The sequence below is a fragment of the Mirounga angustirostris genome, unplaced genomic scaffold (assembly GCF_029215605.1).
Source record: "Mirounga angustirostris isolate CCGP_5_RB_7025 unplaced genomic scaffold, mMirAng1.0.hap1 SCAF_3, whole genome shotgun sequence".
NCBI classification, from domain to species: domain Eukaryota; kingdom Metazoa; phylum Chordata; class Mammalia; order Carnivora; family Phocidae; genus Mirounga; species Mirounga angustirostris.
In genome coordinates, this window is record NW_026991711.1 from 106828529 (window position 1) to 106839979 (window position 11451).

General features: G+C 36.6%; 1 pseudogene; it reads right to left on the minus strand.

Moving 5' to 3' along the window:
• Positions 1–2611: 2611 nt before the first annotated feature.
• LOC123839138 (thymocyte nuclear protein 1-like) lies at positions 2612–10464 on the minus strand (annotated as a pseudogene).
• Between the last annotated feature and the right edge of the window lie 987 nt (positions 10465–11451).

An 11451-nucleotide genomic window follows, 5' to 3' on the forward strand; every position in this document is an offset into this window, starting at 1 on the left:
CACCAATATATAAGCAAATATATTTGATATCTGTAGATATAAATATTTTCTTACCAAATCTGAAGAATTGAAAGTGACTTCTGGCTTTAAAAATAGTTATTTCTTTAATTACTAGTGGATTTCAGCCATTCTTTTCATGTATTGATAATTCATATTTCAGCTTCTAAGAATTGTTTGGTCTCTTCATTTGCCTATGTTCCTCTTACTTTTTCTTAACCTTACTAAATTGTGGGGCCTTAAAAATACATTATAAACACTACTTTTTAATTTGGTAAGTTATAAATAGTTTCTCTAATTCTGTTATTTTCTTTTAGTTTTATTATGTGTTTAGTTCAACAGAAGTTTTCAATTTTAATATAGTCAAATTTGTCTGTTTCTTATGGCTATTTCTTTGTCTCTCATGTAAAACAATTAGTTCCTCCTTCATATCATAAAATATTCTTTTGCATTTTTTCCAAAAATTTAAAGTATTATTTTTCATATTTAGATTTTCATCTTCCTGTATTTGATTTTTTTTTCAATTTTATTTTTTTTTATTTATTTATTTTTTTTAAGATTTTATTTATTTATTTGACAGAGAGACACAGCCAGAGAGGGAACACAAGCAAGGGGAGTGGGAGAGGGAGAAGCAGGCTTCCCACAGACCAGGGAGCCCGATGTGGGGCTCGATCCCAGGACCCTGGGATCATGACCTGAGCCGAAGGCAGCCGCTTAACGACTGAGCCACCCAGGCGCCCTTTTTTTTCAATTTTAATCAGAAATAACTGACATGCATCACTATACAACTTTAAGGCACATTTTACTATTGTGAAATGATTACAATAGGTTCAGCTAACATCCATCTTCTCATCTAGTTACAATAAAGAAGAAATGAAAAAGGAAAAAAATATCCTTGCTACCTTAGGATTTACTCTGTTACAGCTTCCCTATGTATCATACAGCAGCATTAGCAATAGTCATCATGGTGTACGTTCATTCCTAGACTTATTTGTTGCATAACTGGAAGTTTGTACTTTTGGACCACCTTCCTCCCATTCCCCCTCCCACCACCCCCTTGTCATCTGCTAACTTTGGGCTCAGTTTGTTCTTTTTCTATTTCCTTAAGACATGAAGTTAAGTTGTATTTGGGATCTTTCTTGCTTCTTAATGTAGGTGTTTATTGCTATGGATTTCTCTATGGATTGCTATGCTTTTGCTGTATCCCGTAAGTTCTGGTATGTTGTTTTTCCATTTTTGTTTGTCTCAAAAAAATTTTTTTTTACTTGCCCTGTAATTTCTACTTTGATCCATTAGTTGTTCATGGGAGGGGTGTTTAATTTCCGTGTGTTCATGACTTTTTGAGTTTTCCTCTTTTATTGATTTCTAGATTTGTGGGAGGGGTGTTTAATTTCCGTGTGTTCATGACTTTTTGAGTTTTCCTCTTTTATTGATTTCTAGATTTGTACCATTGTTGTCAGAGATGATACTTGGAACAATTTCAATTTTGAATTTGCTAAGACATGTTTTATGGCCTACCATGATCTAGCCTAGAAAATGTTCCAGGGGCACCCAATAAGAATGTGTGTTTTGCTGTTGCTGGTTAGAATGCTCTGTATATGCTTGTTATGTCCCTTTGATCTATATAGTGTTGTTCAAATCCACAATTTCCTTATTTTTTCACTGACTGGGTGGTCTATCCATTGTTATGAGTGGCGGGTACTAAAATTCCCAACTATAATTGTATTTTTGTTTATTTCTTCTTTTAGCTCTGTTAATTTTGCTTTGTGTATTTAGGTGTTCTAATATTGACACAAAAATATTTAAAATTGTTATAACTTCTTGATGTATTGACACCTCTATCATTATATTTTGGATTTCTTTGTCTCTCTTTCCCATTTTTAAAGTCTATCTGATATAAATATAACCTCTGCTTGGGCCCCACAGATTCCCCTATACTCCCTGTGGTGAAAGATCAGAGTAGCGACCCCACAAAGAGACCCCCAGCCTGGGGGAGGCTGGTTGTTCCCCCTGGGTTGCCATTTCCCGCTGGAAGACCTAAAGGCTCAGGGGGGTTCTCTCTGCATGGTCTGAATTGCCTGGGGGAAGGACAATGTGGTTAAAGTGTAGCCTCTTCTTGTACCCCTCTAATGCAATCTGTCTTGGTCTCTGAGATGTAGGGGTGCATCAGCCTCTCCTCTGTGTTCTAAGATTCTTTCAGTGGCATCTTGTTTGTCAGTAGATGTTAACTGCTCTTGTGAGAGAGATCAAAGTCAGGAATAGCCAAGATGTGTTCATCTTGGTGATGTCACTTGTATTTGATTTTTAAGTATGGCATGAATTATGGCTCCATTTCTTTTCTAAAACTATATGTAATGAAATCACTGATCCTGTAACTCTAATGAATATTTCCACTTCATTGTTTATTAAGATATGATAGATTGATAGGTTTATTTTTAAGTTTTTAATTCATTCTATTTCCCTCTTTTTTTTATATTAATGTTTTATTGAAAAGGGTACATGAAAACCACCTATGTACACATAACAAGCAAACCTCCTCACACCTTTTGTCTTATAAAAGTTTGACTTCTTTGGAGTAACTAACTTCTTGCACATTCCAGCAACAGTGTCCCAGTTAACTTGGTTCCCTTTTCTCCAGGTTCAAAGTAAAATCAAATTCCTCTAGGGTCAGGGGCTAAATTGAGAGTCTCTGGCAAGTGAAGAGAGCCATATATATATTTCTTTAATGTTTCAGGTTTTATTTAAATTAAAGTTGTTAACATAGTGTAATATTAGTTTCAGGAATAGAATTTAGTGATTCATCATTCATTAGTTTACATACAACACCCAGTGTTCATCACAAGTACCCTCCTTAATCACCCATTTAGACCATCCTGCCCCCTTCTCTCCAGCAACTCTCAGTTTGTTCTCTATAGTTAAGAGTCTCTTTTATGGTCTTCCTCTCTAAGAGAGCCATATATTTAAGGGCTGGTGATGGGTTTTGAGCTCAGCCAGGGTAATGAAATGCTTCATCATTGGAACGAACTGCACATCCACCATGGGCCATTTAGGGTTGTCTTCTTTGCTGGATGGGTCATAATGGGGATTGTTTTTCTCAAACTTAGTGTGGTCTGGGTAAGCCTCCTTCACAAGCTTCATGAGTTCTGTGAAGCCTGGCTCTGTGCAGTTGCCATGGTAGAAGAAAGCTTCTTCCTCCAGCTTCATGGTTGGAAGGGAATTCTGGGTCTGTCCTGGGAGTTTCAAATACCATCCCATCATGCTGTCTACTTGGGCTGTGCTTTAATATCCTCAGCACTGAACTTCACATCTACACCTTTCTCTAGTCTGCTTATTGTCTCTAACTTTCATCAGCCAGTAACTGTTTAGATTCTTCCCACATTTTTTAGAGGCTGGTCCTCTTAGGGCTGGAGTTATCCACTTAAGCTGATGTCCCTGCTGGGTTCTTAGTGTTGATACAGTTTCCTGCTGTCCCTTTATTGTTGGCCCAGCAGGCTCAGCAGCCCCAACCAGCCTCTTCTGGGGCTTCAGCATGGTCTCCCTGCAGGGGTGTTCTCTAGCAGCCCTGACCCTACCACCTGGCAGATCTATTACTTTCCTTATCTTTTTTATTATAGCTTTATAATTAGACTTGATATTTGGTAGGACAAATCTCCTTTCTCATGAATGTCTTGGATATTTTAAGATCTAATATTTCATAAATAATTTTAAAAATCTTTTTAAGTTATCAACTGGAATCTCATTGAATTCATAAAGTAATTATTATTTTTGTAGAGTAATTACTTATATGGATTATTGTTATCCAAAATTATTACATACTACTAAATTTAGTTATTCTACTATGATTTACATAGTTTTACTCTTTTTTTTCTTAAGTTCTTGCAGGACTTTGTTGTTATTACATTAATACCTAGCAACATATAAGGTTTGTTGTTATTGTAAATGGTATTTAAAAAAATCTGGTATTTACTAATGTGGAGGCAATAAATGTGTATCACTCAGATACACCTTCAAGAATGAACCTGTTGCATAGAATTCAGTCAGATAACAGCCTTGAGTTGCCGTACCGCTGGGATCCATTACAGTATTTGAATCAAATACACACTCTCCCTAGGCGGTTCCCAGCCAATGACTGAGCATGATAGGCATATTCAGGCCTCCTGCTGATTGCTCCATACAATACTCTTCTATAGGCAATTTTTGCCCTACAGCTCTCTGCTGGGCTGCCTACGGCTTTTTTAGAGCTGCATTGCTCTTTTGCAGTTCTTCCTATTTCTTTAAATTTTTGAAGAAGCAACATATTTCATAAAGATAGGGCTTAATTTAAAATATTAACATACAGTTATAATCTGAAAAGCTCTCATTTATAATCTGAAATTTACATTTATAATCTGAAAAGCTCTCCGCTTTGTTGTCATCATTCTATCAACAGAATTCATAATATGATGTGACTTTCCATGTCACAGGATTCAATTTATCAGGCTGAGGGAATGAAGTTTTCATGAACCATTGTCAAAAAAGTGTCTGACTACATCTCTGTCCCAAGCCCAACTTGCCTTTCCCAACCCAGAACACATTTTTATTTTCAACTGGAAAAAATGTGATCTGCCAAAGAATTTGAGTTCACATTGTTACTGAAATATAGGAAACATAGAAAATACATGAGAGATCATTAAAATTCACTCATAAATTTTCATATTGTCAAATATAGAGGAAAATGGTACAGGTTAATTAAGCCAAGGGGTACAAATGCTACACCAAAAATTCAGTTTACACCCAGGTTATTGGTTACATTTGTTACCACATATGGCTTTAAATATTTCAAGACATTGGGTTTGGTCTTTACACCCCACAATGTGTGAATCTTCCATATGGTGATTTTCTATTACACATAGTATTTGAGTTATATGGTTGAGTGATAAAAGTTTTTATTTCATATGTTAATGGATGTATTCATGTACAAACACACACACACACACGTGCACACAAACTTATACAAGCATTAAAGCTTAGCATGAGCTTTTGAGACCAAGTAAACAGCCCTGGCTATAACCCTAAATTTTAGATACTGGAGAGATGTTTTAGAAAAATACAGGATTATTTTTCCTAGGCTATTTTATCTAAAGGGTACAATTTCAACTCAATTTCCCATATTTGTCTTCAATGTTAATGGCAATAAGAAATTTAATTTTGCCTTGTTTAAAAAACATCTCCAAATACCTGACTTCATCATCCTCTTCTTGCTTTCTATATATTGAAGAAGCAAATATGATTAATAACTCTTTAGATTATTCAATGAGTAAGAAGCTCTAGTTTGAGCAGTAAGTCTACAAAAAAAAAAAAAATGGTAAAACAAAGAAGAGAGTTGGGATTGCTTGGTCAGGGCCAAAGAACAGCATTTTCTGTATTTCTTTTCTTGATTACATGCCCTGAGACCAGAGGCCTGACAGTGCTTGACCATGCAACAATGGCAAGAAAAGCATGGTGTTGTTTTCAAAGGACTTTTCAATTGTAATGAAACTTTTCAATTAGCAGAAACATGACCAAAGGATTAAAAAAAAAGTCTTAAAGACTTAATACAAAATTCATCCAATAATCTGAAAGATGTGTTTCGAATACTCATCACACAAATACTCAAAAAATAGATTTTTTATTTTTATTTATTTCTTTTCTTAAATGCTCAGCTAGAATGCAAGCATCCATTTCTCTTTGTGCTTAATAATGGTGAAGCTTTGTAACCAGGGATTCTTAAAAATAAGAGATTGGAGGAAGTGCCTCAGCAGGGGTATCAAATATATATGAAGAGAGATGATAGATAGATAGATAGATCTCTGTTTTTGCAGTGATAGGTGTAACTTCTACACACCGAGACCTCATAGGAGACAAAATTCTCAGACTTTAGACATATCAGTTTACCATAATGTTGCCCACTCTTCCTTGCTTACTAGCAATTACAGAAACAATCGTACCGCATGTTTGGCAAAGAGTAAATGACCAAGAAATGGTTTAAGGGGCCGTTATTCTTACAGAAACTCACACAAACAGATTGGGGCTGATCTATACGAGGAAATGGATTGACATCGCAAGGGTCAAAACCAACTGCAAGTTTTATGTCATCTATAAAGCATTAGCTCCTGATTCCCATTCTCAGAGCTCCAGCTTTTCTATGGTGACAGAAGAGGTAGATCTTGGGATGACCAGATTGCTTTGTCTAACAAATAGGGCATTTATGCTGCAACAAATATCCCTTCACTTAATGCTAGTAATTCACTTCTGGTGTACAGCACAGTAGTTGAGATTTTTTTTCCAGCAAACCCATAAAGGAGAAAATTTAACCCAAAGAGGAAATGGGGCAAAGATCATAACTAAAATAAAAATTTTTAACACATGAACAGGAGCTAGAAGAGAAGGGCATGTTTACATGTAGTCTGCCTTTGAATAAATACAAATGTTAGCATAAATTGAGTTTAAACTTATGTGGGTAATAACAATGGAAAAGGAAATTTCCTCTTAGGTTAATTGTTGCCAGATGCTACTATTTTTAAATAGTATGATCTAATGCTACCAGATTTGCTACTGTAATCTGGCTGATGTTTCAATGGATTGCATAAAACTAATTAGTCAAATCAGGATATATGGAAGCTGCTAACCACTTTTTCTAATATGTTTTGATATAAAATTTCCATTCTTTGCAATATATTATCTCCTAAATGTCCTTGGGAATAACAGTACTTTAACTATTTGTTTAAAGCCTAGCTTTAAACAAAACATTTTAGAGTTCTATTTTTGAATATTAATGAAAAACATCCTTAACAATATTTATTTTTCCTAAGCATATTTTCCAAATTTTTCTCCATTAACATGTGCTTTATAGTGTTTGCCTTATATTAATATATAGGAACAAACATACTTTGTTCACGATTATATTTCTAATGATGCATATAATGTTTGGCTTTGAACATATTGCATACTAAGAAAATCGGTTATCATTTAACTGTGTTAAAATTATAATACTGACAAAAAAGTTTCAAATATTCTCTTTAAAATTCTTTCACTTTATGCTTTAAAAATCAGCTGGCTTATCTGAATATATTGTACATTTTTCTACCTAACAAAATTATAGAGACTACTTCAACTGATAATTTGTAAGTTCAGCACAAGTAACACTTTATACGTACATTGGCTTTATGAAATATGAAATATGAAAAACATTTATTATCTTCACTATATTGTCATACTCACATTTAATGCCACTGTTTTCATTTCAATAGTAGACCCTACTCTCTCTTGCTTAATGCAAGCCATTGCTCCAGAAATAATTCTGTCTTTATCTTACATCATCACTTTCCTACTCTCTATTGAATCATTCCCATCAACAAACACATATACTGTTATTTCTTCTTAAAAATTTTTTTTTCTGATGCCACTTTCTCTGCTAACTACTTTCCTACTACTCTGCTCCCCTTTGTAATAAAACACCTAAAATAGGTGTTTTTTCCCCTCCTCACATGTTCTCATCATGTTTTCTTCCTCATCACCTGATTAAAAATGTTATCATCAAGATACTACCAAAGTAACTAAAGTCAATTGACTTGATCTATAGTTAGCATTTGAAGTAGTTGACCATACCCTTGTCCTTTTTATACTTCCCCACATTTCTTCCAAGACTTTACTCTCTCTGGTATTTACCCTACCTCAGTGGTCATTCCATCTCAGTCTCCTTTGCTGGTTCCTTCCCTTCTCTCCAGTCTCTAAATTAGAGCATTTCCAGTCTCAGACTTTGGTCTTCTCTTTTTTTTGCTCATCCTGTTGGCGATCTCATCTAGGCTCACGGCTTTAAAAATTAGTATATGAAGAAAACTTCTAAAGTTACATCTCCCACCCATAGTGCTCCATCAGATTGCAGAGCTTTACATCTAGTTGTCAACTTGACATCTCTAGTGGATGTCTAGTTGACCTCTCAAACTGAACATACTTCAGAATGGATTCTCGATTGTCCCTCCCCATATCTGTCCCAAATATAGGCCATGCCCCACTATTTTTCCAGTACTTATGCCAACATAAGTGGAGTCATCCTTGAATCCCCACTTTCTCTTACAACCTACATCCAGTATGTCAGGAAATTTGTTGTCTCTAACTTCAAAATATATTCAAAATCCAAATATTTTGCACTACCTATGATCAAAATTGATTCCCAGGATCACAGTAGTCTCCCAACTAATTCCTATACTTGTATTTTTGTCCATTAGAGTCTATTCTCAACACAAGGGCCAGAGTTTGTTGGGAAACACTCTCAGAATTAGTACCTGTTGAGGCAGGAAAGTGGTGAGAGGGGAAGAAAAGGAGCATCTTTGGGCAAATGGAAAAGTTGGGCTACTGGGTAATGTAGAAAAGGTGGCTCTATCCCACAGGAATCTCTGAAATGGCCATGGTCCTTCTGAGTGGTCTCAAGGTAGTGGGGATCAGCAGAGTCTCTAGTTCTCCATTAACCACACGTTGACTGTTGGCTGCGCTCAGAGACGGAGTGAGACTTGGGTGAGCAGGCTCCCTGCAGCAAGCAGAGGAAAGGGTCACAGTTGGAAGCTATCAGACAGCGGCACAATCAGCAAGTGTATTATACATCCTCTAGTTCTGAAGGGACATGTGGTTGGAGCATCACAGTTTCGACCACACAACCAGTTGAAAATCACTGAGCTTAAGAAAATAATTAGGAGGGCACCTGGGTGGCTCAGTTGGTTAAGCGACTGCCTTCGGCTCAGGTCATGATCCTGGAGTCCTGGGATCGAGTCCCACATCGGGCTCCCTGCTCAGCAGGGAGTCTGCTTCTCCCTCTGACCCCCCCCCCTCATGTGCTCTCTCTCATTCTCTCTCTCAAATAAATAAATAAATAAAAAACCTTAAAAAAAAAAAAAGAAAATAATTAGGAGCCCGGTGATGGGTATTAAGGAGGGCACATATTTCATGGAGCACTGGGTGTTATATGCAAACCGTGAATCACGGAACACTACATCAAAAACTAATGATGTACTGTATGGTAACTAACATAACATAATTTTAAACAAATACACAGAAAAAGAAAGAAAACAATTAGGAGAGTAAGTAGGTGGAATTTGCCTAAGTTCAAATTTGAGAATAGAATATTGTTGGGTTAGCTATCTGACAAAATAGAAATTCCATCTCTTTCTTATGAACTTCAACTGCACTGTTTACAAAAATTGTGAATTGCAAGGTATTTTCATATGGAACATGTGATTAATGATTCAAGAGAGAGTAGGTCTCAAGGTGTCAAGTATGTGACAGGAATTTAATCACTCAGTGGCTTCAGGAAGGTTCCATTATTACCAGATATCTTTCTACTTTGTTTCTTTCTGCATGAAATCAGCTCCATTCATTCCTTTAGCTTATAATTTCCTTTTGTTTAAAAATATATGCACTCTGGGGCACCTGGGTGGCTCAGTTGGTTGGGCGACTGCCTTCGGCTCAGGTCATGATCCTGGAGTCCCGGGATCGAGTCCCACATCGGGCTCCCTGCTCAGCAGGGAGTCTGCTTCTCCCTCTAACCCTCCCCCCTCTCATGCTCTCTCTCTCTCATTCTCTCTCTCAAATAAATAAAAATCTTTAAAAAAAATATATGCACTCTAAAAAGGAAAACTCATTGAACCTTTTTGGTCACTACACCTCATTTTTTTCCTAAGCCATCTACATTCAGTAAAGACTATTGACCCTTTATGTACCAGATGCTGTGTGACTTTGTGAGCTTACTGAGGGGAATAAATTTCTAAATGATTTCAAGGAACTCTACAATTCAGTAATGGAAAAAAAAAAAAAAAAAACCAACTGTAAAAGCCCGTTATTTCAATGCAGCCTGATATGTGCATTGACAGAATTTTGCCCAGGGTCCTGGTCAAAGGTCACCAGAGAGGAATCCTGGAGGACAAGTAGGGTTAATCAGTTGGAGACTAGAAGTGCAAGTAATATTTCAGGCAGAAAAGGCTGTGTCTACAAAGGTTAGGAGGTCAGAGAGGACACAAAACACAGTAGAACTTACAGGGGATCGATAGCCTTGGGACAGAGAGCCTGATGAAGGCAAACTGTGGGGAGAGGGAGGCTGGGGCCACAGGCAGGGAAGAGAGCGATTGTACTTACTCAACTGCTTTTCAAACTCACAATTTCTTTAGTGGAATAGGGAGTATGCTTGGAAGGAAAAAATATGGAACACAAGAGCCAGAAATTGTGGTAGATTTTTTTTTTTATTCATAGTTTACAACATATTGAAAGCATGCAAATCTTCCTTTCCTCTAATTTTCAAGTTATTTAAAAAGAGTGATATTTAATCTTTTTTTCTTGTGTTTGTGACTGTAGCCTATACAGCAAATTCAGTGAAATAGATTTTTTTCCCCTATAAAAATGCATACAAAATGGTGCATATTTAATTTCAAGGTGTTTATAGATTTCCTAAAGCTTACCCATGGTTGCTTTAGGACACTGAATTAAGAAACCCAGATCTAGCATTTATGCATCAATATGATAAGATTAGGACCAGTATGGTTGCTCTTCCCCTCTGGCCTCAAATCTCTGCTCAAAGCACACAGTAATTCTTTTTTAAGATTTTATTTATTTATTTGACAGAGAGAGAGCCCAAGCAGGGGAGCATCAGGTAAAGGGAGAGGGAGAAGCAGGCTCCCCCCTGAGCAGGAAGCCCAATGTGGGGCTCCATCCCAGGACCCTGGGATCATGACCTGAGCCAAAGGCAGACACTTAACCAACTGAGCCACCCAGGCGCCCCTCAAAGCACACAGTATTAATTCTAGCTGCCAATTCATTCATTTGGTGACACCCAGACTCATGATGTACTGCATCACTCAACTTCTGGGCAGGGCCAGATGTATCTCTCACCCTGGTCATACAACCCCTTTATCAGTGAGTGTATGAACTTTCAGTGAGTAGAGCCTTTTCTTATGCCCACCGTAAATCACTCAGATGGTATTATAGCACTATTTCCTTCTGTTTTGTCCACACTGGATTTGGAAGCAAATGTAAAGACAGCTTAAAAAGCTATTTACCTGTTGTAAATATACCTTCTTAAAACAGAAGCCCCTTCCTTTATAGTTATAAGGTGTCACAAAGATTTTATTGGGGAGACAGATTTAATCAATGTCACTGAGGAACTTACTCTTTTGAACTTTTTCTCTAATTGGCCCTTGAAAGAGTTCTTTGTCTTCATTTATTTCTCCTCTGCCACTTCTATAGGTTTAATTTATACCAGTGGATGCATACTCATTGGGTTAAATGCTTACATCTTAAAACAAAGCATAATATATAATTGTACAACTTTTAGATAACATGAAAGACATATTTTCCATACATCTTTTCCAAATTTGAAAAATATCAATTCCTTGCCCAATATTTTAATTACTAAAATGTGGACCTACACTAATAGAAATGAAAGCTGCTTAG